The sequence below is a fragment of the Puma concolor genome, chromosome C1 (assembly GCF_028749965.1).
Source record: "Puma concolor isolate L17-30 chromosome C1, mPumCon1.1.hap2, whole genome shotgun sequence".
Taxonomy (NCBI): domain Eukaryota; kingdom Metazoa; phylum Chordata; class Mammalia; order Carnivora; family Felidae; genus Puma; species Puma concolor.
Window position 1 is genome coordinate 76,281,087 of NC_141674.1, and position 26,455 is coordinate 76,307,541.

General features: G+C 44.0%; 2 long non-coding RNA genes across 2 annotated transcripts; both read left to right on the plus strand.

The window, feature by feature from the left end:
• Positions 1 to 4,133: 4,133 nt before the first annotated feature.
• LOC147578161 (uncharacterized) lies at positions 4,134 to 18,571 on the plus strand. Its single transcript, XR_015254865.1, has 3 exons — positions 4,134 to 5,745; positions 15,227 to 17,004; positions 17,976 to 18,571. It is a non-coding gene; the product is annotated as an uncharacterized LOC147578161 (long non-coding RNA).
• Positions 18,572 to 19,678: 1,107 nt separating this feature from the next.
• On the plus strand, positions 19,679 to 26,221 carry LOC147578162 (uncharacterized). Its single transcript, XR_015254213.1, has 3 exons — positions 19,679 to 19,814; positions 21,540 to 21,675; positions 26,023 to 26,221. It is a non-coding gene; the product is annotated as an uncharacterized LOC147578162 (long non-coding RNA).
• The last annotated feature ends 234 nt before the right edge of the window (positions 26,222 to 26,455 follow it).

The window sequence follows — 26,455 nt, forward strand, 5'->3', positions numbered from 1 at the left end:
GGACAGTGAATATAAACTCTTTGGTCTTTGTGTATGTTAAAAACATGCATATTTGGCCCCTCTCAGGAAATACTAAAATGTTATGTATCCCAATGCTGATAATACCTCAAATTATGTCCTTGCTAAACTGTAAATCTATTTTCACAGTTTATCACCGTCCTAGTCTCAATCAAGGTAAAGACAATCTGTGCTTGGAGCGCCTGGCTGGTTCAGTAGGTAGAGCATGAGACTTTTGATCTCAGGGTGGTGAGTTCCAGCCCCACATGGGGTGTAGAGATTACTTAAAAATAAAAACAATCTTGGGGCGCCTGGGTGGCGCAGTCGGTTAAGCGTCCGACTTCAGGTCACGATCTCACGGTCCGTGAGTTCGAGCCCCGCGTTGGGCTCTGGGCTGATGGCTCGGAGCCTGGAGCCTGTTTCTGATTCTGTGTCTCCCTCTCTCTCTGCCCCTCCCCCGTTCATGCTCTGTCTCTCTCTGTCCCAAAAATAAATAAACTTTGAAAAAAAAAATTAAAAAAAAAATAAAAACAATCTTAAAAAAAAAAGAAAAGAAAAGATGGGGCACCTGGGTGGCTCGGTTGGTTAAGCGACTGACTTCGGCTCATGTCATGATCTCACTGCTTGTGGGTTTGAGCCCCGCGTCGGGCTCTGTGCTGACAGCTTGGAGCCTGGAGTCTGCTTCAGATACTGTGTCCCTCTCTCTCTGCCCCTCTCCCACTCGTGCTCTCTCTCTCTCTCTCTCTCTCATAAGTAAATAAACATAAAAAAATAAATAAAAGACAATCTGTGCTCTTGAAATTCTACCAGTATCCTCAGCCATAAGTCATAGCTATTTGCAGGGCCTCTATGATATGACCTAAGGTTTAATAGCAAGAGAATACAATGAGGTGACTATGTAATCATATGTATAGTCAGCCAAGTGGATGGTTAGCTATATCCTGCAGCAGTTACTGGACTGTGAGGAGACATGGATGGAGTTAGGGAGCAATGACTTATTCCCTTTTCTCCAGGAGTTCAAATGCTGACAGGTAGTTGGAAATACAGGGGGTAAGGGCTGGAGCCAAAAGTCTTGCTGCCTCGTAGCATCCGAATTCAAGCCAGAATTGACCTCTCACCTGTGTCACTGTCCGGATGTGTGTATTGGAGCAAATCACTTAGCTCCTTGAGTCACAGTCTCCTCCTCTGTAAAATGGGCAGCAGGTAGGGGGTACCCCCCTTAAGCGCTGTGGTGATGCTTAGGGTGTGATGCATACAATGTGCCCAGCTCAGCGCTTGCACTCAGGAGTTTTGCCAGTATCATGATGACTGTGGACTGAGCTCTGGGGAATGTAAGAAATACCATACAGTATTGTACATTTTCCAAAAGCCAACTCATATTTGGACGTGCTAGGCGTTGTCTTTGAGGCAGTAAGCTTGTAGCTTTGGCCTCAAGGAGCCGGTGCATCCCAGGAGAGTCACAGGTGAGCAGTGCCAGGGGGCCACGTGACGAGTGTTGTAGCAAGTGTGAAAGTGCAGTACTCTGGAAACACACGCTCTTTTTCCACTAACCACATTTACCGAGCACACTGCAGGTAGCAGACACTCTTCTAGGTGCTGAGGGATCAAAAATGAAGATGATCCCTGCTTTGAAGCACTTTCTAATCCAATAGGAAAAGACAACCAAGTATTCAATAGCAATAATGTGTCACAAGAGCCCATGCTACACGTGAGGGCAAGGGTGCGGTCACATTCACCTGGTGACTGGAAAGCTTTCTGGGAGTGAACCTGAGCTGAGTCTTGACGCATGTGACCCCCCAAGCAAAAATGAGAAGACTGTGGGGAAAGAGCTTTTTGCGTGGGCACAGAAACCTGCAAGACCACCCAGTGTCATTGGAGGGCTTAGGGCCAGGGAAGAATCATGAACCAAGGCACTGATGAAAGGTGAAGATGAAGAGACATGGTGGAGCCACTGGCACGCGCCCTGCCCGTGTCACCCAAGCCCGGGAGCTCTTGGGCTTATCCTTCAGGCAATGGGAAAGGGCAAAGAATTTCAACCCAACCTCCTTTACGTTCAAAGCCCGGATAATCCTACCACATCTATCTGAGAATTTCCTCCCTGTTTTCAAATCCTTGTAAAAAGAAAACACTACCATCGGGTCTTGCAGAAAACCAAAAGCTGCAAGGAGAAGCCAAGCATCGGCAGACTGACAATGCCCAGAGCAAACTTGGCTGTGCATAACGAGACTCACGAACAATGTGTTGCTTGAACTTGTCCTTGGCATTAGGACACCTCAGGGAAACCACCCAGAGGACTCATTCTCTGTCCCTGCCTCTTCCTCTTCTTTCACACCCTAGTTTCTTCCTTTGCTTTGCTGCCATTTTTTTTTAACAGCCCAGCTAATTGCAGGAAATTTGCCCTGTTGAGAGTTTGGAAAGTCATAAAGGAAACCACTCAATTAAATTGAACTCTGCGTGTAATTCTCACGACATAACTCGCCTCCTTCCTCTGCCCCTGCCCCTTAGGTTTTGGTCATTTGGAGGTGCCATTGGTTGATCTCAGGGCACACGAGGATGTACACACTTTGTATCTGCCACCCTCTCTGAAGCCCACTCCTGGGCGAGCCCAGGCTGCCTGTTTGAGTCATGTGGGCTGGATGGTCCAGACCAGGAGAAGTGGAAGAGGACGTGGCTCGGCTCAACCAAGTGTCCCCGTCTGACCTCTTGCTCTTTTTCTGTCCCCAGAGGAAAGGTGGAGCTTTCCTGCCCACAGAACTTAATTTCCTTTTCCCGTTCTTTGCAACACTGCATTCCTGTCCTACCTCCTGGGGAGAATGGGACTTGGTGTATCCTGCGGACAGCACTCAATAGAATCCTTTTTTTCTCAAAACCGAGGCCTTTGATGGGCCTCCAGGGAAAACTACAGGTTGAAAAGCTAGAGGTCGTCCCCCTCCTCTGCTGGTACCATTTCTTAGTGTATTTCTCACTCCCTTGCCTCCCCCCAGGGTGAGGCTCAGAATCTGGCTGGACCCCAGTGAGCCTGCCACAGTGGGAGCATCTCTGGTCACCTGCCTTCTCCCCGACCAGAGCCTGGGAGCCCCTCCCTCCTCCAGTCGCTTTCAGACACAGAGGAAGCATGGCACCTCTGAGCATCACATCGTGCTGGCAGCGTCTGTCCAGAGGGACCAGGTGATTCAACCTGGAAGTGGGGGGAGTTCATGCCCCGTGGGGTTTACTTGAACCAAAGACAGAAAGGAGACCCCAGGGTGCTAGCAATATATTCTGCTCCCTTTGTTCCTCCTATGGATCATCCCTATGCTCAGCTGTTTGGTATGCCCTGCTAGAGCATCCCATGCTAGCAAGGGACTGGCTGTGTTGTATCATGAAGCTGTGACCAACCCATTAACCAGTATTCACTTTCTTCTTTCCCGGCCTTGATTGTCCTTTTCTCTCATTTTTGTAACCCTGCCATTGCACCTCCCAAAGAAGCATGAGCAGGTAAGTTTTGCCTCAGTCTGTTTTCTAGGGAACCCACTACCAGTGGCTCACTGACCTCAAAATAACACTCTGGACCCATTAATTTGGTTGCTTTGCTCCTAGGTCATCCTGGGCAGGTTTATATTCACCTCTGCCCATCATATTCTAAAACCCCAAAGGAAGGGCATTCTTTATTTCTGCACTGGAGAAATTCAGATCTACAGATCTCTAGAAAACACTTAGTCAGAAGGAGAACCATCCATCACAGCACTATTAATGAGGGGGGTTGGGGGGAGACAGAAATAATCCAAGCTTCCAAAAAGCAGTGATTTTTTTGAAATGGTACCTTTATAGAATAAAACACTAGATAGACATTAAAAGTTATGTTACCGGCATGTTTATTGCCACATTAACATTCATGATGTGTTAATCGAAAAAAATCAAAGTACAGTATGATCTCACTTTTGCAAGAAATAAAAATACATATATCTGTGATTTTAAAAATTGGGGGAAGTTACATGCCAAATACAAACAGAATATGTCATTTGGTAGTAGGATTATGAATGAGTTTTCCTTAAGTCCTTATATGTATCAGTATTTTTATTTTTTTTCCTCTAAGAAATACATATTAATTGTGTTTTTTGGTTTTTGGTTTTTTTTTTTTTAGTTAAAAGGAAAAATGTATCCTGGGCCTGCTGCTCAAAAATGCACACTCTGCCAGCAACATGCTGTAACTTTAGAAGGAAAATGAGATGAAGACTCCAGAGAGACTCTGGAAGGCTAATAATAACAGTTAAGTTTTTATAGTATTTTATTTTGGGGTGAAAATTCTCAAGAGGATATGACTTGAAATTGTTCCAATGATACACATGTGTTCAAGTATAAAGGTCCTATGTCTATAGCTCTAACAAGAGAAAGGATCCATATTGCCATTGTAACTATCTTTTGTGAGGAAGCTCATAAAGAACACCCATGTATTTCATTATTATAGTTAATCATTGTACTATTCTTTAAAACATGGGCTGCTCCTTGAATACTTTTTTTGTGTGTGTTTTAATTCTTGAGAATTTTAAAGAATAACCCATTGCATTTGCACAGGTTGGGGCAAATGGTGGGCAGTCCATATGGTCCACTAAGCTTTGTCTGTTTCCCAGACACTATGCTGGGTCCTGGGGAATATGGAACTGAAGACGTGTATTCTTCTCTCGATGTGTTGGTAGGGGACGTGGACCAGTGAACTGATGTCTGTGGCTGATAATAGTGGGCATGCTGTGGCCGGAGTTCTGTGAGCCACAGAAGGGCATGCCATCCAGACTCGAGATATGAGTGGTCAGGAGACACTTCCCCAGAGCAGGTGACATCTGAGCTGTATGTTGAAGGATGTGTGGAAATTAGCCAAAGAAAAGGAGAAGGGCCTTCTAAGCATCAGCTCAGAGAAGTAGAAGGGAGCACACCCAGGGACTGGAAAAAGCGAAATCTGTTGATCAGTGCTATCTAGATGGAAAAGTTCCATACCCCTGCTGTCCAAAACAGGAGCCACAAGATAACATGTGGCTATTGAACAAGAGAACTGAATTTTAATTTTCTTTTTTTTTAATTTAAATTTAAATAGCCGCATGTGGCTACTGTATTTTTTACATCACTTTATTGAGGCATGCTTTGATGTGATTTAATGTGGGGTCCTGGAGCAAATGGTCAAGAAAGAACTCTTGAGATATTTTCGGTACAAAAAAGGTGGTTTTTTTAAGGCACAGGGATAGGAACCAAGGGCAGAAATAGCTTCTAGTTTTCTGTTGGGGTAGAGACAAATAAGTTCCCAAAAGATTTTCATGGGTTAGAGAGGCCTTACAGGATGCTGGAGACCTGGCTATCATCAAGCTAAGATTGCTTTTTGCCTTTAGAAAAGCATTAAGACAGTTGGGAGTTCCTGGAGGAATGTCCTACTCTGCCTGTCCCAAGTATTTGTCGATGGGCTGCAAGTTTTAAGGAAATTTAATTTTACTACGTTTCCTTTTGCCTTTGTTCTCCACATCATGATTAACATACCAAAAAATTGTACAGAATCAATACAACTTGATAAGTTTGGAGGTAAGTATATACCTGTGAAATCATCACCACCATCTATGCCCTAAACAACTCCATCACCTCCAAGGGTTTGCTCCTGCCGTCTTATTTATTATTATTCTATGTGTGTGATAAGAACACTTCACGGAAGATCTACTCTGGCTACAGTATTGAACAGCACAACAGCGGTGAGATCTGCTGCTAGATCTTTTACGTCATTTTTTTCTGGTAAGTTTCATTTTCATTCTAAAGGTGAAAAGGAGCCACTGCAAAACTTCAAAACAGAGTAATGACATGAGGAGACTTAGAAGAAGAAAGATTTCTTGCAAATTTGGAAGCAAAGTAATTTGGCCAGTTTTTAGTATGTGTTCATTTTCCATGACTGTCGTAGAAAAGGTGACAGAAAGGAAGCATGTAAAACAAACATTGCCATAAAATTCAACTTTAGAAATGGCCTGACAGTGGAAAAGAACAGTTAGCTACCCACAGACCAATCAGTAGATGATAGCCATCACAGTAGGAAATTGAATACATGGTATGATGGACCATTCCCCAGAGCCCACAAACAAATGGCCAATTAAATGCATAAAACAGTGCTCAACCTCACTGGTATTCAAAGACATTTCAATGAAAATGAGATTCCCATTTTCAACAACCAAATTAGTAAAGCTTTATTTTGAAGATGGTATGTTGTTGAAGATGTAGATAAAAGTCTTAAAAGCCTTTAAGAGAATAAATGTATGCATCCATTTTTCAGTCTTTTAGTAAAAGACGTGAAAATGTTTAAGCCCTGTCAGTGAGATATTCCATATCTGGGAATTTGCCATAAAGAAGTAATTAGGGATTCTTGAAAAGATTTATGCACAAGGCTGTCCATGTCTGTGTTATATACAACAGTGAAAAAAAATGACAACAACCTAACTGGAATTCCCAATAGATTTATTAAATAAATTATAACACATCTATACAACTGAGAACCACATAGACATTAAATGTCCTATTCCATATGAATACTTAACTGCATGGGCAAAATGTGTGTGATATATTTTTTAGTGGCCAAAAAAAAAAAAAAAAAAAAAAAAGCATCCCTATTAGAATGTAAGCTTTCAGTTGAATATTAAAAAAATCATATGGATTAAAAAAATACTTGAAGGATGTTCACCAAAATATTATGAAATTGATCACTTAGTAGTGTGATTATAGGTGATCTTTATTCTCTTCTTTGTTTCTCTGTATTTTATAATTTTCTACAGTGAAAATCTGTGACATTTAAAAAAGAAAAGGATTTTTTTTCAGGTTGAGGTTCTTAATTATGTAGATAGTGTTCAGTTATAACAGAAGTAATTTGAAGTATGTAACTGCCACACTTCTGTTCTATGAGATAAAAAAATTATAAAGCGGTGGTAAGCATTTGCCAGTCTAGACTTGTGGACAGCAGAGCTGTTAAAGAAGGCCAAGTGACTTTGGAGTCCTTTCCAGAAACTCTTTCCTGCTGCTGGGAGCAGCTGAAGTGCCTTAATCAAGATAAAATGTTTCAACCAGAGATAATTATGTATATGAAGATGATTTTGCAGCCAGATATGTGGATGGTTTATATAAATAGGAGGGGGATTTTTCCCCTCGTTAATTCTTCCTAGTATTTTAACCCTGATGTATCTAGAAAAGAAGAGAGGACAAGAGCAAGGAAAGCTTCCACCAGAGACTAAACAACCAGAAACTTTAGCTAATCAGAAATTCTTCTGCCTTTGACTTTTAAGAGAGAATGCAAACTCTCAAGAAAGTGACTGTAAATTGAGAATTTCTCATAACCAACTTTCAGGATATTTCTTAAGGCTTTGCCAATTCAGACTAGTCTCCAGACTTTCTACGTCAGTATTTGTCATATCCGATGAAAATAATTCCTAGTGGTGAATCTGAAATTCCAGAAAGATTTTTATTATCAACTAAAACAGATTAAATGATGTTCTGTATACTCTGTATATACGACTTCCTACACAGAAGGAAGGAAAGGAGGAAGGAAGGGAGAAAGAAGGGAGGGAGGGAAGGAAGTGAGGGAGGGAGGGAAGGAGAGAAGGAGAGAGGGAGAGAGGGAGAGAGAGAGGGTGACTACATATACAGACTAGGAAGAGTGGACTCCATCCAAGCCTCACATGTCGGCATCAGCGATGTGGCTTCCAAGGGCTTGGTACATCTCTGTGTAGCCTGGACAAATGTCTAGTATCCTACTCTGCCTGATAATTCCCTGGAGGGGTGAGAGTCCTGCCCCCTTACATCCTCCCTTCTCCTCTCGCTGGTCTTGGAGGCTCATAGATTTCTCCCATGGAGAGCACAGCCTCTGTCAGTAAGGGTCAGGGGTGAACTTCATCACTCAGGCCAGGTGGAAGGTCCAGAAATGGCAGGGTGACCTGGTGGTTCCATCCTTGGGAAGGGGATTGGGGTTTGCTGTTTGTGTATTTAAGCCGTATCATAGGTACCACACTTTTCCTTATTGTCTGTGTATGTATTAACTTTTTTTGTTTAGGATATTTCCCCCATGCCAAGGTTTGTTTACATTTTTTTTCAATGTTGAAATGATTCAGGTAATTTTTCTTCCAAAAAAAAGCCATTTCCTGGCTGTGCGATTCCTCCCCCGCTGCCAGTCACTTCTCATACCTTAGTGTCACAGCAGGAACCTTCCTCTGCTCCTGAATCTCCCAGCTCTTCTGGGATTAGCTGATGAACTGTCTAGGCAATTCTGCTCACACATTTCACTTCTTGTTGTGTTTCGTGACAGGAATGATTTCTGTTTTGACATTTGGAAACTTCATTAATTAGCAATGACTTCTTCATCTCCTCTGGTTCTGGCAGATACTTAGAGGGAAAAGAAGAAAAAGCCATCTTCTATTTTCAAAGTGACTTGGGTGGATATTGGGGTTTGGGCCTAGAAGTGGAGGTAGAGGTTAGTCAATGACAGAAATGGCAACTATGGGTCTCGGCAGATTATTCTCACAGAGTTACTATTATGTGACCCAGCCTGCGTGGGGTGGGACCGGGGATTTTTTGGGTCTCAGTATGAAAGGAAAAACAAGGACAGATCTACTTACATTATTTTTAAGTGTATTTTAAACATCTACATTTAATAGATGCTAGGACACAGGCAGTGCAAAATGAATGAGCAATTTCACATTTTTGAGAACTCAATTTAGTAAATCTAATCCTGCCTCAGGGGGCAGCAGGACTCATAAGTACCCCCTGCCGGTTTTCCTGTGGTTATAAATAGATACATTGGAGAATTCAAATGTACGGTGTATAGTATTAATTTAAACTCCACGGAAGCCAGAACTTGTCGGTATCCCCAAGGCCTAGAGCTTAGCACATAGATGATGTTCAATAAATATTTGTTGAATGAGATGAGCAAATGAATGTGGATAATTTATGTGATCACTCCTACCTTAAATTGTTTCCTCTGCACTAGTTGATCACCTGTGACATTGTTTCCAAATCATGCCTCTGATCTCTGCCTTTGCCTGAGGAAATGACTAGTATCTCCTCTTGGATGAATAACTCAGCTCTTACAACTACCTGAAATTTTTTTTTTTTTTAATGTTTATTTTTGAGAGAGACGGAGACAGAATCCAAGTGGGTTAGGGGCAGAGAGAGAGGAAGACACAGAATCCAAAGCAGGCTCCAGGCTTCAAGCTGTCAGCACCAAGCCCGACACGGAGCTTGAACTCACAAGCTGTGAGATCATGACCTGAGCTGAAGTTGGACGCTCAACCGACTGAGCCACCCAGGCGCCCCTGAAAGTAGTCCTTTTAAGCAAGCCTGCATCCTGATGGACCACCCAGCTTCTTCACTGCGCCTTCTGTCTGTACGTGGAGGCTGGTGCGGTTCTGTGGGCTTCTGTGAGTCCACTCCCCTCTGGGGCATCTCCTATCGGCAAAATGAGGGCAAGGGATTTGCTGGGGGAGAGGGGCAGATTCCTTTCTGAAGGTGAGGAGAGCCCTGACCCTAGGGCCAATTTATCTACTTAAATAGAGACCCACAAAAATATTTTAATCTTAATTTCTTTTAAAATTCTAAGGAAAACGAATATCATAATGCTTATAGAATAATGGTTCTAGCCTGGATTATATTCATCTTTATACTGACACAGTTATAAATTATAATTTTTAGGGGCACCTGGGTGGTTCAGTCGGTTAAGCATCCAACTTTGGCTCAGGTCATGATCTTACAGTTTGTGGGTTCAAGACCCACATGGGGCTCTGTGCTGACAGCTCAGAGCCTGGAGCCTGCTTCAGATTCTGTGTCTCCCTCTCTCTGTGCCCTCCCCTGCTCACTCTCTCTCTCTCTCTCTCTCAAATATAAATATTTTAAAAATATATAATATAATATAATATAATATAATATAATATAATATATATAATTTTTAATTCTTTCTTTAATGAAGGAAAGTGCCCATGGTGGAAAAAGGGAGCAGGGCCCACGAAAGTCCTAGCGTGGCCCTGGGTGTCCTGAGCAGAGCAGCAGAATTAGCCAAGCTTTGTGCTGCCCAGGAGGGTGTCCTCCCCTCAGACTCTTTCCCAGAGATAAGCAAGCTCTTCATGGAGGAAGGCAAACCGCCACATGGAGGCTAGGACGCTCTGTAACTTCCCCAGCCTCTAATTAGCTGTACCCTCTCCCCTCACTCCTGGACCCCAAGTAAGGGACACGCAGCACGATCCCATTGTTTCTTCTCTCAAGTAAGGTAAACCCCAGTGTGACTTCCTCCCCTGACTCTCAAGTAAAGAAAACTGGTCAATGACTTCAACTCCTTTTCCCTCAAAAGTCAAGCTCAAGCATGACCTCCCCTCAAATCCAGCAGGAGCAGGCATGATGTCACTCCCACCCTCATGCCTCTCTCCCACCCGCCCGGCGGATGACACATTTCCACCCCGACTGCTTCTCAGAAGTGGCTCTGCCCGAAGGTGTGGGTGTCTGGCTGGCCGCTGCTTCCTGCCAGCCGCGGGGCAAGCCCACCAGGCTGGAAGGCAGCTTGCAGTCTGTGACATCACTGTGACTCAGCACTCTGTGGCAGATGAGAATTTATTCAAGGCTCAACATTAAATAAGGAGTTTTCAGGCAAGTCTGGAGGACAAGCTGAGCCAACTTAGGATGAGAAACTAAAAAGCAAAAGGGGAAATCCAGGGCTGAGAAATTCCTAGAAACGAAATCATAACCTTGGACAGGAGGAGAAGGTGACTTGAGCTACTAAGCAGGGATGACCTCAGACCTGCAGCGGCCTGCAAGCACACAGGAACCCGACCACCTGTCTGTGTCCCCTGTGTGCCTTCTGACCTCCTCTGCAGGCTCTGGTACGTCCATCTATGAGGGACAGCGGCAAGCCCCCAACAGACATGGCAGTCCAGGTATGCATGGGGGACTCAGCATCTGGGGAGTGATATGATTTGAATCTGCAGCCCAGATTTAATTCACAAGAAAGAAGCAAGACATGGAAGGAGTTAACCTTATAAATAAAAAGTCTGGTGGGATGTGGACAGTCAGGGAGGCTGTACATGTGTGGGGCAGGGGGTATATGGGAACTCTCTGTACTTTCTGCTCAGTTTAGCTGTGAACCTAAAACTGCTCTAAACAATCCAATAACTTTTAAAAATTGGCTAAGGGCACCTGGGTGGATTCTTCAGTTAAGCGTCTGACTTCGGCTCAAGTCGTGATCTCACGGTTTTTTGGTTCAAGCCCTGCATCAGGCTCTGTGCTGACACTTCAGAGCCTGCAGCCTGCTTCAGATTCTGTGTCTCCCTCTCTCTCTGCCCCTCCCTTGCTCACATTCTGTCTCTCTCTGTCTCTCAAAAATGAATAAATGTTAAAACAAATTTTTTAATTGGCTGAAATTTCTTTTTAAAACCTATTCTATGGCCACAGAACCCTGCCTAGCATCATGCAGAGGTTGATCCTAGCTCAAGAAGAAGACTGGGCAGAGAAAGACAAGTATCATATGACTTCACTCCTATGAGGACTTTAAGAGACAAAACAGATGAACATAAGGGAAGGGAAACAAAAATAATATAAAAACAGGGAAGGGACAAACCATAAGAGACTCTTAAATATGGAGAACAAACAGAAGGTTGCTGGAGGGACTATGGGAGCGGGGATGGGGTAAATGGGTAAGGGGAATTAAGGACTCTACTCCTGAAATCATTGTTGCACTAAATGCTAACTAATTGGGATGTAAATTTAAAAAAAAAAAAATTAAAAAAAAAAATAACGAGGAAGAGTGGGTAAGCAGGCCGGCTAAGCCTTCGTGATGAGAGGAGCCATAGGAAATGTAACCTTTTCTCTATCTCATGCCTTTGGCTGATCCCTCATGTTACAATTCCTTAACTGTGTACAACTGCTTTGCATTCTACAGCTAGGAAGAAGGCCATAGCAAATACTTCTGGGAGAGACAGACTCCACCATGTGAATAGCTAATAGATCAATTTTTGCAAGATAGTTTTTACATCCTAAGCCTCAGTTTCTTCACCTGTAAAATGAAGATAACAATATCACGTGACCCAAGAGATGTCCTATGGATCAGTCTTCAGGAAATCTTCATCTAGAAGAGTCACACCCTCCCTTCCTGGGCCCTCACCAGTACAACCTAAAGCCCTTCCTCATTTTGCTTTTCTACAAAGCATTTCCCATCTTCTCCATATCATACATTTTACCTTTAAATTTCTCATTATCTTTTTATGACATGAGCCGAAGTAGGACGCTTAACCAACTGAGCCATCCAGGCACCCCTTCATATTTCCTTTTAAGCATCAAGTGAAATACTGGAAGTTTTTAATGCCTGTATAGTTGCATAATGCCTATAGAAGTATAGTTGGCCCACACCAGATTCTGCTCTAGGAGTCAAGAAGAGGTGCACCAGCTGGCTAACGTGCACATGTACATTATTTTAAAGACTCTCTGGTGTAGACACAATGAACCATCCTTATACAGTGGCCCTTCGATTTATTTAACTCCCTGTTGGCTCTGCACTGACAGCTTGGAGCCTGGAGCCTGCTCCGGATTCTGTGTCTTCCTCTCTGTCCCTCCTCTGCTCATGCTCTATGTCTCTGTCTCTCTCTCTCTCTCTCAAAATAAATAACATTTTAAAAAAGAAAATATGAAGAATTGTCCAAAAACCAACTCCAGTTAGCCACCCCACAACACCATTACCAGGAGGGTACCAGGCTATGAGGATCAAAGCAGAAGCTCAGAGGGGCATCAGAGCAAAAGTTTGGAAGTACTAAAGCAGGCAGAACTGAGCTGCAACAGGCAGCAGGAAAGAATCATCTTAAGTAGATATTAAGTAGATATCAGGGCATCCTGATAAGGCATGTTCCCCTTATACAAGCTCATGGAGTATGTAAAGCCAAAATCAATCAACAATCTGCCTTCCATCTTGATGGGAAGTTGGTTCTTTCAAAATACACTTACATTGGGGCAACTGACTCTCTCTCTTCCAAAAATAAATAAACATTAAAAAAATTAAACAAAACAAAACAAAATGCACTTGCATTGCCTCAGTTCCTATAACACACACACACACACACACACACACACACACACACCAAATCCTTCTATAGCAAGCTCAGTTTTTTTTTTCTTTTTCTTTTTTAATGTTTATTTCTTTTTGAGAGAGAGAGAGACAGAGTGTGAGCAGGCGAGGGGTAGAGAGAGAGGGAGACACGGAATCCGAAGCAGGCTCCAGGCTCCTAGCTGTCAGCACAGAACCTGATGCGGGGCTCGAACTCAGGAAACATGAGATCATGACCTGAGCCAACTGACAGACTGACTGACAGAGCCACCCAGGCGTCCCTCAAGCTCAGTTTTCTTATTGAAATGCTCTGCTGACCCTCAAAAGGGAAAGCAGAAATTCTTCAAAGTCATGATGAAGGTCCTGTTGTCTTGATGCCTTGAAATGACCAGTGTGCAAGTATTTGGTTTCTTCGTCTCAGCTCCTTCCCTCACATGGAGGTCCACCCAAGCTCCAGACAGGAAGGACAGGAGCTGAACTAGTTGTGGGAAGTCTGCGAAGTCCAGCAGACTGTCCTGGCTTGGCTCTCCCAAAGGAAAAAAAGAAAAGTCTTGTGAGCTGTAGGCAACTGATTCAAGGGGCACAACTATATGTCCAGTGCCTTTGTGCAAACCATAAAAGTTGCCTCCTCCAGGCCTATGCATTGGAAAACTTTTCATTCCTCAAGGCTGAAGCGTCCCTGAGCCTGGTGAGAGAAGCAGGGCTTATTTCAGCCATTTCCTTCCCCTCTCCTTGTTTGGACCTCTCTGTGCAGGACAGAAACTGCCTAACTGCCCCTGGGGGGTGGCTGTGTGAGGGGGGGTGGCTGTGTGAGAGGGGGTATTGCAGGGCTAGAGGTACAAGAAGAGCAAAATGCCTGACTCCTACTGCGTACGCCCCCACAGATGAGACCCTTTTCCTTTGCAGCTGGAGTTTAGTCTGTTGTTGAATCTGTTCTAGGAGATGCTAACCTCCTAGTCTTTCTCATGCATGTTGCCCCCTAACCACTAGCCAGCCCTGCTCTAGGCCTGTGGTATCAATACTCAGACTAGGTGGAACTAGGAAAAATGTCTTTCATGGGTTTAAAGATTGAACAAGTAACTTAAAAGTCCATTTGGAAAGGGACAACATGGTGTTATGGAAAGGCCACAGGATATGGAATCAGGTGACCTGGAATGGTGGCTTGATAGGTGTCAACTTGGAGAAGCCGAACTACATTTCCCAGAATTCCCTTCCCTGCATTGTTCTCATTAGACTGCCCACAAGAGATGATCTTGTGTGAGATTTGAAGGGAAGCAGTGAGCAATATTTCATAGTTCGCACATGTTGCCACTATTCTGTGGCTCACCTCATTTGTTCCCCCAAACCAGTGTCTTTTATTGCTGGTCTTGCCTTCTCAGAGCTCTCCACTGTGAGAGCAGTTGCTGGTGCTGACCTACCTCTCCCACCCCATTCCAAACTTCCTACATTGTATTTGTCTCTGACTAAATAAACCATCCCTGATCCTGTTAACTGACCTGCCCCTTGCAGGTGAGATAGCATTTTCTCAAGGACTTTGAGAGATAGGACTTTCACACAAAGAAAGGATGTGAGTAGAGCTTATAAACACTCAACCAGCTGGTGGAGGAGGTATTTTGGGGTGGTTTCCTCCAAATCACACAGTGACTGGCACAATATACTCTATTTGGATTCACAATAAAGGTGATTACTTACGACCTTACTAGCAGAGAATATAACTACCTCAAGCCCTCCACTGTTTAAATTCTTTTCCAGCTTTGGGGGCTTGCTGGAATATGGACTATTCAGACAAAGACGACTTTTACCACTCCTTCAGCTGTCTGCACCCTCCCCTCCCAATGCATACACCCTTCATCTGCCCACCTTCTCCCTTTCATCCTGCCATGTTATAACCCTGGCTTCCATCTATCTTGTCAAAAGTGAACAAAGGGGTATGAGCTATCCTAGGACAGCTTGACACAGAAAAGATGTCCTATCGAAATCCCAGAATGTCACGATGAACTAGTTTAGAAACAGTATGATACACTGCATTGCTTTGCCAAAGGCAGTCTCTGGGGAAAAAATATTGAACATTTGACTCATTCACTGACAATGTGGGACAATTAAATGGGGGAAGAAAAACAGAGAAAAAAGAAAGGAATGAATAAATGGTTTCCTTTCTGCCCATAGGTATCTGATTCAGAGCACTCATGAATCTTGGACTACATTCAGCTATAATCATGGGTGATTCTCCAAGCGAAGGGGTTAAACACTGGCAAACGAAAAGCAGATTTGTCCACTGCATTCCTACCCTAATGGATGCTGAGATAATGGATGCTCTACAATCACCCACAAATTTCCTGGTACTGCTGCTGTTACTGCAAAATGATGGCTCCTTCAAAGTATCATCTCTTGCCCCTGCCAGAGAAAGCCAGCCTTTAAAAGAAACTAAATCCAAGGTCACTCACTTCCACATAAAGAGAATATTTTGTCAGCTGCCAAAATTCATTTATCTAATGTACTCTTACCCAATAACTTAAGCCTGGTGTGCTGTGCAGAGTCCAACTTGGGTAATTCCATTCTCCCAACCAAATTCCCCCAAGGAGTTTGAACGAGAGAGGACATTATTCTTCACTTCTTCAACTCTCCTATTATTAATCAAAAGAATGCTTTTCATCCCCAAAGCATGATGGGGATATGAGGATAGAATTTTTAAAAAGGGATTATTCTTAAGAATTTAGTAATGAGAGATTCCATTATATAAACTTAGTAAAGTTCTTTGGAAGTAGAGTCTAGATCCATTTGTGAAACAAATAGTTATTAAAGTATATGCCAAGTACTGTTCTCAACACTGCAGATGGAGCAGGACACAGAAGTAGTTTCTGCTTTCAAGAGGTAGCAATTAGAATAAGTTGATGAGTTTGGAGAGAGGGCCAGAAATCAGACCATTTAAGTACTGATATGGAGTTTGGATATTATTGTAGGCGCAGCTGGAGAGTATTGGTGGAGCGATATGATTGATCAGATTTTGAGGTCTTTTTAATAAGACCATCCCTTCATGGATATCTATGGGCCAGGGTCCTAGCCTTCTGCTACTTTCCACGGAATTGAATCATTTCAGGATCAACACAACTGTGGCTGTAATTTCCTCCCCACAAGCCTTCAAACAGCATTGAATCTTGGTTAGCTCAGAGCGCCAAGGAGGCCAAAGCCATGGTTTGGCCATACGGCCATCAGCATGGCACTGCTCCATGACAAACCGTACCCCTTCTTCCTCTGTAGCTGGCTGTACTTCATAGGCTCCCTTTGGTCTCATAGGACACCAGACAAGAAGGTAAATGAGGAAGAATTAGTTCATCTCCACTGCTCTAAGAGCTGCCTATGACCTGCTGAAGGTAGTTCGGTGGCAATATCAAAGAGCGGAAGCATCTCTACATGTATGTGACCTATTGAATGATGGTGTTCTTGGAAAGAGCATTACCACTGACAAAGAACCACTGAAAACTTTCTATTTATTGCCCATCCTGTGAGCAGTGACAAATATAAATAAGAAAATCATAACATCTGAAAATAAAAGGGGACATTAGTGGTCATGAAGTCCAACCTCTCTCCTAATGTAAGATTCTTCTATGCAGACCTGACAAGGAGTCTTCCAGTGTTCTATACCCTTCCTATATCAGATGGGGTCAGATGAATAGCAATTTAATTGCGTGTTGTTTTGTTGGTGAGGAAAGATCATTAACTGTGGTACCTTTTGCCCAAAGTTGTGGTCTGAAGGGTCAAAGGACACATAGAGAAAGTTACATCTGAATGAGAAGTTAAGGTTAAGATAAGGTTAAGACCTGGAAAAAGAGGACCAAATAAGTTTTCCAGTCTCAAGTGCAAGAGGGAGAATAAAGAATATGGAACCAAACAAGAAGATACCCAGGATGCTGATGAATGAGAAATGTGGAGCAGGTGGATTAGAGGTGAGTAACTCTGGAGAAAGTCCTATGGGTGTGTACAAGTTTTCATGATGGAATTGTTAACATAATTCTCACACAAATTTGTATGATTGTGCCAAGTACTCTGGCAGGAGCTAGAAGACAACTTATATCCGTCTTCCCCTAAATGGTCACTGCCTCACATGGAAGCCCATTGCATCATTAGGAAATATCAGTGACCAGAATATTCTCTGTATTGAGGCACTGGGTGGCTCAGTCTGTTGAGCATCTGATTCTTGGTTTCAGCTCAGGTCATGGTCTCATGGTTCGTGAGTTTGAGCACCACATAGGGCTCTGTGCTAACAGCCAGAAGTCTGCTTGGGATTTTGTGTACGTCTCTCTCTGCCCCTCCCCTGCTCATGCTCTATCTCTCTCTCAAAAATAAGTCAATAAACATTTAAAAACAACAACAACAAAGAATATTCTCTGTATCCTTTTCCCTCTGGCCATAAGTCTGTTCTTCAATGACATACAGAGCAAATCTAATTCCTTCCCCTCATGACAACCATTCCAATGTAACATGGCGGAAGAGGGGAGGGGCAGGGGGAAAGGGGAGGGAGAGAGAATCTTAAGCAGGCTTCATGTTTAGTGTGGAACCCGACGTGGGGCTCAGTCTCAATCGTGAGATCATGACCTGAGCCAAAATCAAGAGTCTGACACTTAAATGACTGAGCCATGCAAGCGCCCCTCCCTTAGCATTTTTATTAGATGTGTTTCATTCTTAGCTTCCTTTTACAGGTTATATTCTTTGTTGACTGTTCTCCTTCCACCAACACTTCTTTAACCACCAATGACCATTTATGACGAAAACTCATCAAAGAGCTCTCTTTGCAGGCACAATAATTCCTTCAGGATCACTTTCATTTATGTCATCAGAATTTTACTTTTGAGAATTATTTATCTCTCATTGTTGGATCTTTTGATTATACCTGTGACTTTTTCTTTTTCTTTTACAGAAACTTTCTGAATGGTATCTTAAGAGTTTTGAGACCATATCAGAAGCAGCCAAGAGGTCCTTCGTCAAAAATTTTGGACTCTCTGATGAGAATCTACTCCCTTTCTACTATTCCTCAATGAATTCTCCCACTTAGTGTTATGCGTTGAATTATGTCCCCCAAAAAAGATATGTTGAAGCCCTAATCCCCAGTACCTCAGGATGTAACCTTTTTCAGAAATAGGGTGTTTATAGAGGTAATCAAGTTAAAAGGAGATCATAATCCAATAATAATGATATCTTCATCTCCAATAAAGAGGAGAAATTTAGACACAGAAATAGACACCCCATGGGAATAATGCCATATGAACATGAAAGCAGAGATGGGGTGATGCATCTGCAAACCAATGAACACCAAAGATTGGGAGCAAACTCCCAGAAGCTAAGAGAGAGGCATGGAACAAATTCTTCCTCCCAGACTTCAGAGGGAACCTATCCTGCTGACATCTTGACCTTGGACCTCTAGACTCTGGAACTCTGCTGTGTAAGTCACCCAATTTTGTGATACTTTGTTACAGCTGCCCTAGCAAACTAACACAGTCAGAATTAGTACAAAGATGTGAGAGTTTGCCCACTGATTCTAATGTGAACGCTGCCTTGTTTCCCCTGGTTCTGCCTGCTCTAGTTCACTCCATCAGAGCCCATTGTTATCCCACTCAAGATTCTCAGACTTGAGACCTAACCTCCAGATATTTTCATTTCAGTAACTGTAAGGTGAAGCATAGGAATCTGATTTTTATTAAGCCTTATAGACAATTCTGGAATGAGAAGTAGGAAGGACTTAACTGACTTTGTGTAGTTTAGTCCCCTCCCTGGCCCCAGGGCCTTAGCACATCGGAAAACTGATGGATCCACTTCTGCTGCTAAACTCAGCCAGGATCCAATGCCCCCAGTGGTAGCCAGAGGGCTCTCATGCTGCCTGGTGTTCCTCTGGTGCCTATTCTCAGGACCAGGTCTAGGCTGGGGGCCTGCTATTCCCTCATGCCCCTGTTAGTCCTCTCCTTGAGAAGCGCCCTGACCCTAGACCCCAGCCTGGTGGCTAGGCCACTAAACTCTGAAGACAGATCCTCCCAATAACTGACTGATCACTCTCTTGCTTCTTGAGCACCCCCTACCATCAATTTCCAACCACACTCTGGTCTTTTAAGGGACCAGCATGGGAAATATTTGTGCCCAGCATGGGAAATATTCTTAGTGACTGGTACCTGACTTATGAAGGGCCCTTCCCTGCCCTCTAGACACAGGATGTACCAACCTGGCTGCTTCTCCATAACCAAGCTCAGCAACTATTTGGATGACACAATGTGCTAGACCTTGTACTATACACATCCCTTCTGACTTTCCTGTTAGGCTCACTATCTAATGAGGGATACAAAAAGGTACATGGATGCACATTACCTATGAGTACAGGGTCCTAGGGGCACAGAGGTGGAGCACCTGACCTGGGTCTGGAGGGTTCAGAGGTAGAGAAAGCAACTTGAAGAAGCTTCCATTTAAAACCAAGACCAAATATATATATATATATATATATATATATATATATATACTAATATATTATTATTAATAACATGTTAATATAATGTGAAGAATATGATAATATTTTATTAATATATTACCAATATATTATTTATTATAGTTAATAATTATTAATGTTAACAGGGTTGGGAAGAGGAAGAGATCTTCAGGCTCAAGAGGCAGAAAGGGCATGATGGTTTCAAGAGCAAGAAGCTGGAAGGGTGGGTAAGAAGTGAAGGTTTCCAGCCCCATCCTGTCCCATAGGAGAATCTTCCCTAGAAGAGAGGTAAGACAGATTACCCACTCAGCCATATTTGAGAACATGCCCCCATCCAGGAAAGCATCCCAACACACATATGAGGGGAAAGTTGGTGGGTGGACCTCAACTGACCCTCAGCCCATCTGTCCTTCATTCAGTCTCTGTACCCTCATCTGTTCTCTTCATCTTCCCGATTTAATTTCTCTTCCACGTGACTCAACCAGCCTCACAAGCCACACAAATAATCTGTTATTATTCTTGGCCTGCAGTTTTTCAAACTTTAGCAGGCAGCCTCTTCAACCTCATGTAGCTAAAATCTAAGAGATAGGACTTCGGCCACAGCCCGGCACTGCCCTTCCCCCATCCCTAACCATTCTGGATGGTCCTGACAGGCAGCCTACCAGAAAATTAATTCCCAGCTGGGATTAAATGACAAGAAGTTTCTGCCAAACTACACTTGCCACTAACAACTCAAGAACTTGAGACACTGACCATAAGACTGGCCGTGAAAGACTCTCCCCCAGTCCCAAGTATTTGAACTTACCTGTGATGTAAGTCTTAACCTGGACAGCTTTGGACAGATGCACTCTTGAAATGTCAGATTATCCCTTCCTATCGAAGGGACTACTCATCAGCACAACATGGCAGCTGATATGTAAAGCGAATGGTAAAAAGGAAAGGCAATCATTTCCTCACTAAATGAAAGAAGAGATATGAATCTGAGGAACACAATCTGGCACTGATTGAAAGTAAATTACCAGCTGATTAGATGGCTGTAAATACAGGGAGAGAAGCCTCAACAGGCAGCTGGATTGTGTGAGGAAGAGGGAAATTAGAGAGGGCACAGGAGGTGTTGAGCACAGACAGGGCTCGGCAAAGAGGAATAGTGGCCGCTTTGTTCTGCCAAGATTATAGAAGCAGGAAGGGATCTTCGGGAAGCGTTCTGTAGATGGAGCCAGCGTGAAAGGGTGGCCCCCCACCTCCCACTGCACTCTCCCAGCCCCACATCCCTAATGAGCCCAAAGGGATTCAACACTCAAACCCATACCCAGCAGCAGCTAGGACGGGTCGTTGTTGTTGTTACTGCAACACGGGAAGCATCGATGACTTCTGTTCAGAGAGGAAAACCTGTTTTAGGTTAGATGCAGTCTGGAAGCTTCTCCCTTCCTACCAGAAAAGCCACTCTTCTAAAAACCTCATCCCTCACATCCCTGCAGCCTACAAAGACAGAGTCCATGCAGATGTCCGTGGAGGATACCATCCCCCAAACAGCAGCTAGGCATGCTCCTTCAGGGAGCAAGCACTGAAAGCAGCAGCCCCTGTGAACTGAGAGCTCTCTGCAGTTAGTAGAAGGAGCTTGGGACAAGGAAGGACAGAATAGTGTAACTAGGAAACCAGGGCTCTCCTGTGCATACCAAAAAATATCCCCTCTTCCTCCGGCAAACGGCAGAAGCGTCTGGCCAGCCTAGGAGGAGGTGATCGGGGGGTGATCGGCAGAAGCGATGGGGCGAAAGGAGGATGACCGTAATGTTTGTATTGGTGATGAAGTGAGTTTAGCAAAGAACAGACAATGGATGCCTTAGTCCCATGGGTATTACTGTTTCCATAGCCCTGAGCCCAGCCTTACAAGCTTCTGTAATCCCTAAGCAAGGCAGCTGTGTGCTCTCATTGACCGAGGAAAAAATACAGAAAGAATATATAGCTCTTGGGTTAGTTCAGCAACACTCCACCCTCATTTTCTTTGTGTTCCAGCCCTCAGGCCCTGGGTATGCTCTCACATAGTTCCTGGAGGGAACTACTGAGGGACATGGAACCCAATGACCACATCAGTTGCCATTTGCATGTAGAAGGAACCATCCCAATGTAACATGGCAGAAGACATAAGAGGGTAGGTAAGGCATAAAGAATCAAGAAAACTGGGGGCGGGGGGAGAACTTGGCAAAGAAGTTTTAAGGCTTCAGTAAAGTCATTTCTCTAGCCAGATCCAACTAAGGGTCTTGCTAATTCTCTAAGATAGGGGCATTTTAGGTTACAACACACTGGATGCTTCTTGAAGCTTATTGTGTGCATACCACATTTAGATGCTATTGGTACAATTAACTGTTTAACTGCGTACAGTTCTCATTCCACATGGGGAGTTAGTCATTCTCAAGAAATCTTTTGATTGCCTCTGTACAACTCAGAATTATAAGAACCCCTCAAAGCACTGGAGGTGCACAAAACTGTCATTGTCAAGATTATGGTGTTCTGAGGGTAAATTCCAGGTAAGTAGTCCCTTTTATCAAGTGTGTCCTTACAGCTCTCTGGATGTGACATCCACCACAAAGGCCAGTATCAATCAGATCACTAAAGGGACACACATAGCTTACACCAGCCAAGGAAAACTGCAGAGATTCTGTGAACTAATCTGGGGCCAACTTTTAGATGAGGACAGAAATGAAACTGGGTTCACTTCGTCTGGTGTTAACTGAGATGAACGTTAACGTGCCAAACATATGAGTCACTGGCTACAAATAACCGATTGGAGAACTGAGGGGTGTGACTGGGGGGGGGGGAAGAGCGATGTGAGGAAAAGGGTGCGAGAACATTAGGATCGCATGTTGACAGCTGCTTCCCAGGAGGATAAGAAATGGGAAGAGTGCACGAGCAGGCACTGCAGAGTGTGAGGTTAAGTTTAAAGACCTTCCACAAAACCATCCTCTTGTTGAGTCACCACATCTTCTCGCACCCTTGGAACAGTGCTTGGTGGTGCTGGTGAGATGGGTGTTCCCAGTAACCCCTCAAGTCCATTCAATCTTCCTTCTCTGGCAAAGCAGAGGTGAGGATCAAGTGAATGAAGTAAACATTTGGACCTCACAGACTCAAGAAGTACAACCTACTTCTCTCTCTTTCTTGGAAGTTTACTTATTTATTTTGAGAGAGAGTAGGTGGTGAGGGGCAGAGAGAGGGAGAGAGAAGCCCAAGCAGGCTCCATGCTGTTAGTGTGGAACCCAACTCAGGGCTCAATCCCATGAACCACGAGATCACGACCTGAGCAGAAATCAAGAGTTGGAAGCTTAACCAACTGAGCCACCCAGGCGTCCCACAACCTACTTTTCTTAAGATATCTCTATTCCGTTTTCCTAAAGACAGCAGATGAATCCCAAGAAGCTACAATGTGCCCTTAAGGAGACAATTTAGAGCACTGAGTATGCTTAATTTCTAGGATTCTAGGTTGGAACAAAGCTTATTGGTGAACCTTGCACCAACTGTAGCTGCCCAGTTTTTCCACATGGTTTCTTCTCTGCAGCCAGATAAGAGATTGTAGTGGCTGGAAGTAAAAGTATATCCCAGGCAAGAAACATTTAACAAGGTAAGACTTCAGAACTGCTTTGGTTAAACCCTGCTCTCCCAAAATTCTGGTGCAAGAAAAAAAAAAAATACAGTCCTTTTCTAAAACTGATCAGTATTAATGTAATTCCCATCAAAATCTGAGCAAGTTAATTTGTAGGCCTTGACAAGCTTATTCCAAAATTTATTTGGAAAGGAAAAGGCCCCAGAATAGCCAAAACAGGGATGCCTGGGTGGTTCAGTCGGTTAAGCATCCAACTCTTGATATCGGGTCAGTTCATGATCTCACAGTTCGTGGGATCGAGCCCCCCATCAGACTCTGTGCTGAAAACATGGCGTCTGCTTGGGATTCTCTCTCTCTCTCTCTCTTTCTCTCTCTCTTTCTCTCTCTCCCCCTCTTCCCTGCTCACACACATGCTCTCTCTCTATCAAAATAAATTAAATAAACTTAAAAAAAGAATAGCCAAAACAATGTTGAAAAACTAGAATGAAGTGAGAGAAACCACTCTTCTCAACATTAAGGCCTAATGCGTAACTCCGGTATCAAGACAGCATGGTGCTGGTGGAGGGAATAGGCACATGGATCAGTGGAACAGAATAAAGAACCCAGATCTAGAGCCACACAAATATGTCCCTGACTAATTCTGATAAAGAAATGAAAGCAATCCAATGGAGGAGAAATAGCCTTTTCAATAAGTAGTGCTGGAAAAATTGGACATAAACGTCACACCTAATATAAAAAATAACTCACAGGGCGCCTGGGTGGCTCAGTCAGTTACATGTCTGACTTTGGCTCAGGTCATGGTCTCACGGTTTGTGAGTTAGAGCCCCACATCAGACTCTGTGCTGACAGCTCAGAGCCTGGAGCCTGCTTTGGATGCTGTGTCCCTCTCTTTGTCAACTCTTCCCCTGCTCGTGTCTGTCTCTCTCTCTCAAAAATAAATAAACATTAAAAAAAAATAACTCATAATGGATCATGGACTTACATGTAAACATAAAACTACAAAACTTCTAGAAAAGAACACAGGAAGGTATCTTTGGGACCTAGGGCTCAGCAGAGTTGACCTCATCAAATTGGACCTTATCAAAATTTAATACTTTTCCTCTGTGAAAGACCCTGTAAAAGGATGAAAAAACAAATTACAGTCTAGGAGGAAAGATTTACAAATCACACAACCAACAAGGGCCTTGTGTCTAGAATATATAAAGAACTCTGGAAACTCAACATTAAAAAAAATGGATCCAAGCATCCTTCCACACCATGGTTCACAGCATGTGTTCTGTGGATCACCCAACTCAGGATCTTGGGTGTGGGGGAGGGATTGGTAAAATGCAAATTCCTGTGTCTCATTCCAGAAATTCTGATTCCATAGATTTAAACGGGGCCTGAGAAATCTGCCTTTAAATGAAGCTACTCAGGATGTCTGGCTAGTTCAGTCGATAGAGCATGCTACTCTTGATCTCAATGCTCAGGGTTGTGAGTTCAAGCCCCACGTTGGGGGTAGAATTTACTTTTTTTTTTTTTTTAAGTTTATTTATTTATTTTGAAAGGGACAGAGACAGCGTGAGTGGGGCAGGGGTAGAGAGAGAGGAGAAAGAAAATCCCAAGCAGGCTCGCGCTGCCAGCATGAAGCCTGATGTGGGACTTGAACTTACAAAACAGTGAAATCGTGACCTGAGCCAAAACCAAGAGTTGGTCACTTAACCAACTGAGCCACCCAAGTGCCCCTAGAATTTATTTTTTTTTTTAAATCTGTTAAAAATTAACAGTGAAAAAAAATAACACAAGCTCCTCAGGAGATTTTTTTTTTTTTTTTTAATATTAAAGCTTGAGAACTCCCACAGCTATTCAATCTAGTGAACTATAAAACAAGAACGGCATTAGAAAGAAAATCAGGACTGGGCCACTTGTGCCCTGAGGGGGCAAATGAGAACAGAAACTATTTAAAGACTAAAAACAAACTGGAAGTGTTATGAACAATTTCTTTTTTAAATTTTTTTTTTTTTTTCAACGTTTATTTATTTTTGGGACAGAGAGAGACAGAGCATGAACGGGGGAGGGGCAGAGAGAGAGGGAGACACAGAATCGGAAACAGGCTCCAGGCTCTGAGCCATCAGCCCAGAGCCCGACGCGGGGCTCGAACTCACGGACCGCGAGATCGTGACCTGGCTGAAGTCGGACGCTTAACCGACTGCGCCACCCAGGCGCCCCGAACAATTTCTTTTTTAATGTTTATTTATTTTTGAGAGAGAAAGAGAGAGAGACAGAATGTGAGCAGGAGAGAGGCAGAGAGGGAGACACAGAATCTGAAGCAGGCTCCAGGCTCCAAGCTGTCAGCACAGAGCCCATTGCGGGGCTGGAACCTGCGAACCATTGAGTTCACAACCTGAGCCAAAGTCAGACAGTTAACCAATGGAGCCACCCAGGCGCCCAATAAGTAATTTCTACGAAGCAACTACTCTAGATTTATTAGGATGTGAATGATGAAGTACCCTCCCCACACACCCAAGTATACAAGCATAAGGAGAGCTTTTTTTAAATTCTCATAGCCATGCTGCTTGAGGGGCCTGGCGCCCTCTGAGACGTGCTCATGAGGGATTGTGAGAGCCCAGGAAAGACCCTGTTCTGTGAGGACAGGGCATGCACTTTAGCAGGTTGGCGGACACTCATGTCCCCAGCTAAACCAGTGTCTCTGGGCCTCGGGGAACCCACAGCCAGGGACCCCAGCTCTGAGGGCTGAAGGCCTGCCCCAGGGTCCTCTAATGCCCTCCCTACCACCACCTTTCCCACTCGCTCATACATAAATATGTGCACAGGTCTAGAGATAAGGAACAACTCCTTCTCACCAACCCACCAGACAGTCTGTGTTTCTGCCTTCACCATTCTGCTTCCAACCCCTGACAGGTGGCAAGAGGGGAGCCTGAGGACAAGGCAACATGACTAAGTGCGAACACAGCACGAAGCCGGGCTCCTCTGAGCAGCTGGAAAGAGGGCTCTCACCTCATCTCTGGGAAGAGACGGAGGCCAGCCTGACAAAGAGAACGAGAAAACTGCCAGGGGAAGGTGAGGTAGGTAGCTGTCCACCCATCAGAAAGTAAAGTGATGTTTATTAAGACCAAGGCCAGACCGAAGAGCCACTGGCCAGGATGGAATAGCACACAGATCTGTGTCTGAGGGCAGGAATGACCCGTCTCCCGCTCCAGGCTCCAGAGGCAACCTTTGCTGTCCAAGGACGCTGCCAAGTGGCTTTGCAGACCCCTGCACAACCCAGGTCTCTGAGTTTCCCAGTGTTTGCTCCTTGGTGCCTGTTGTATCTCCGCTTGGTCAGAATTGATGG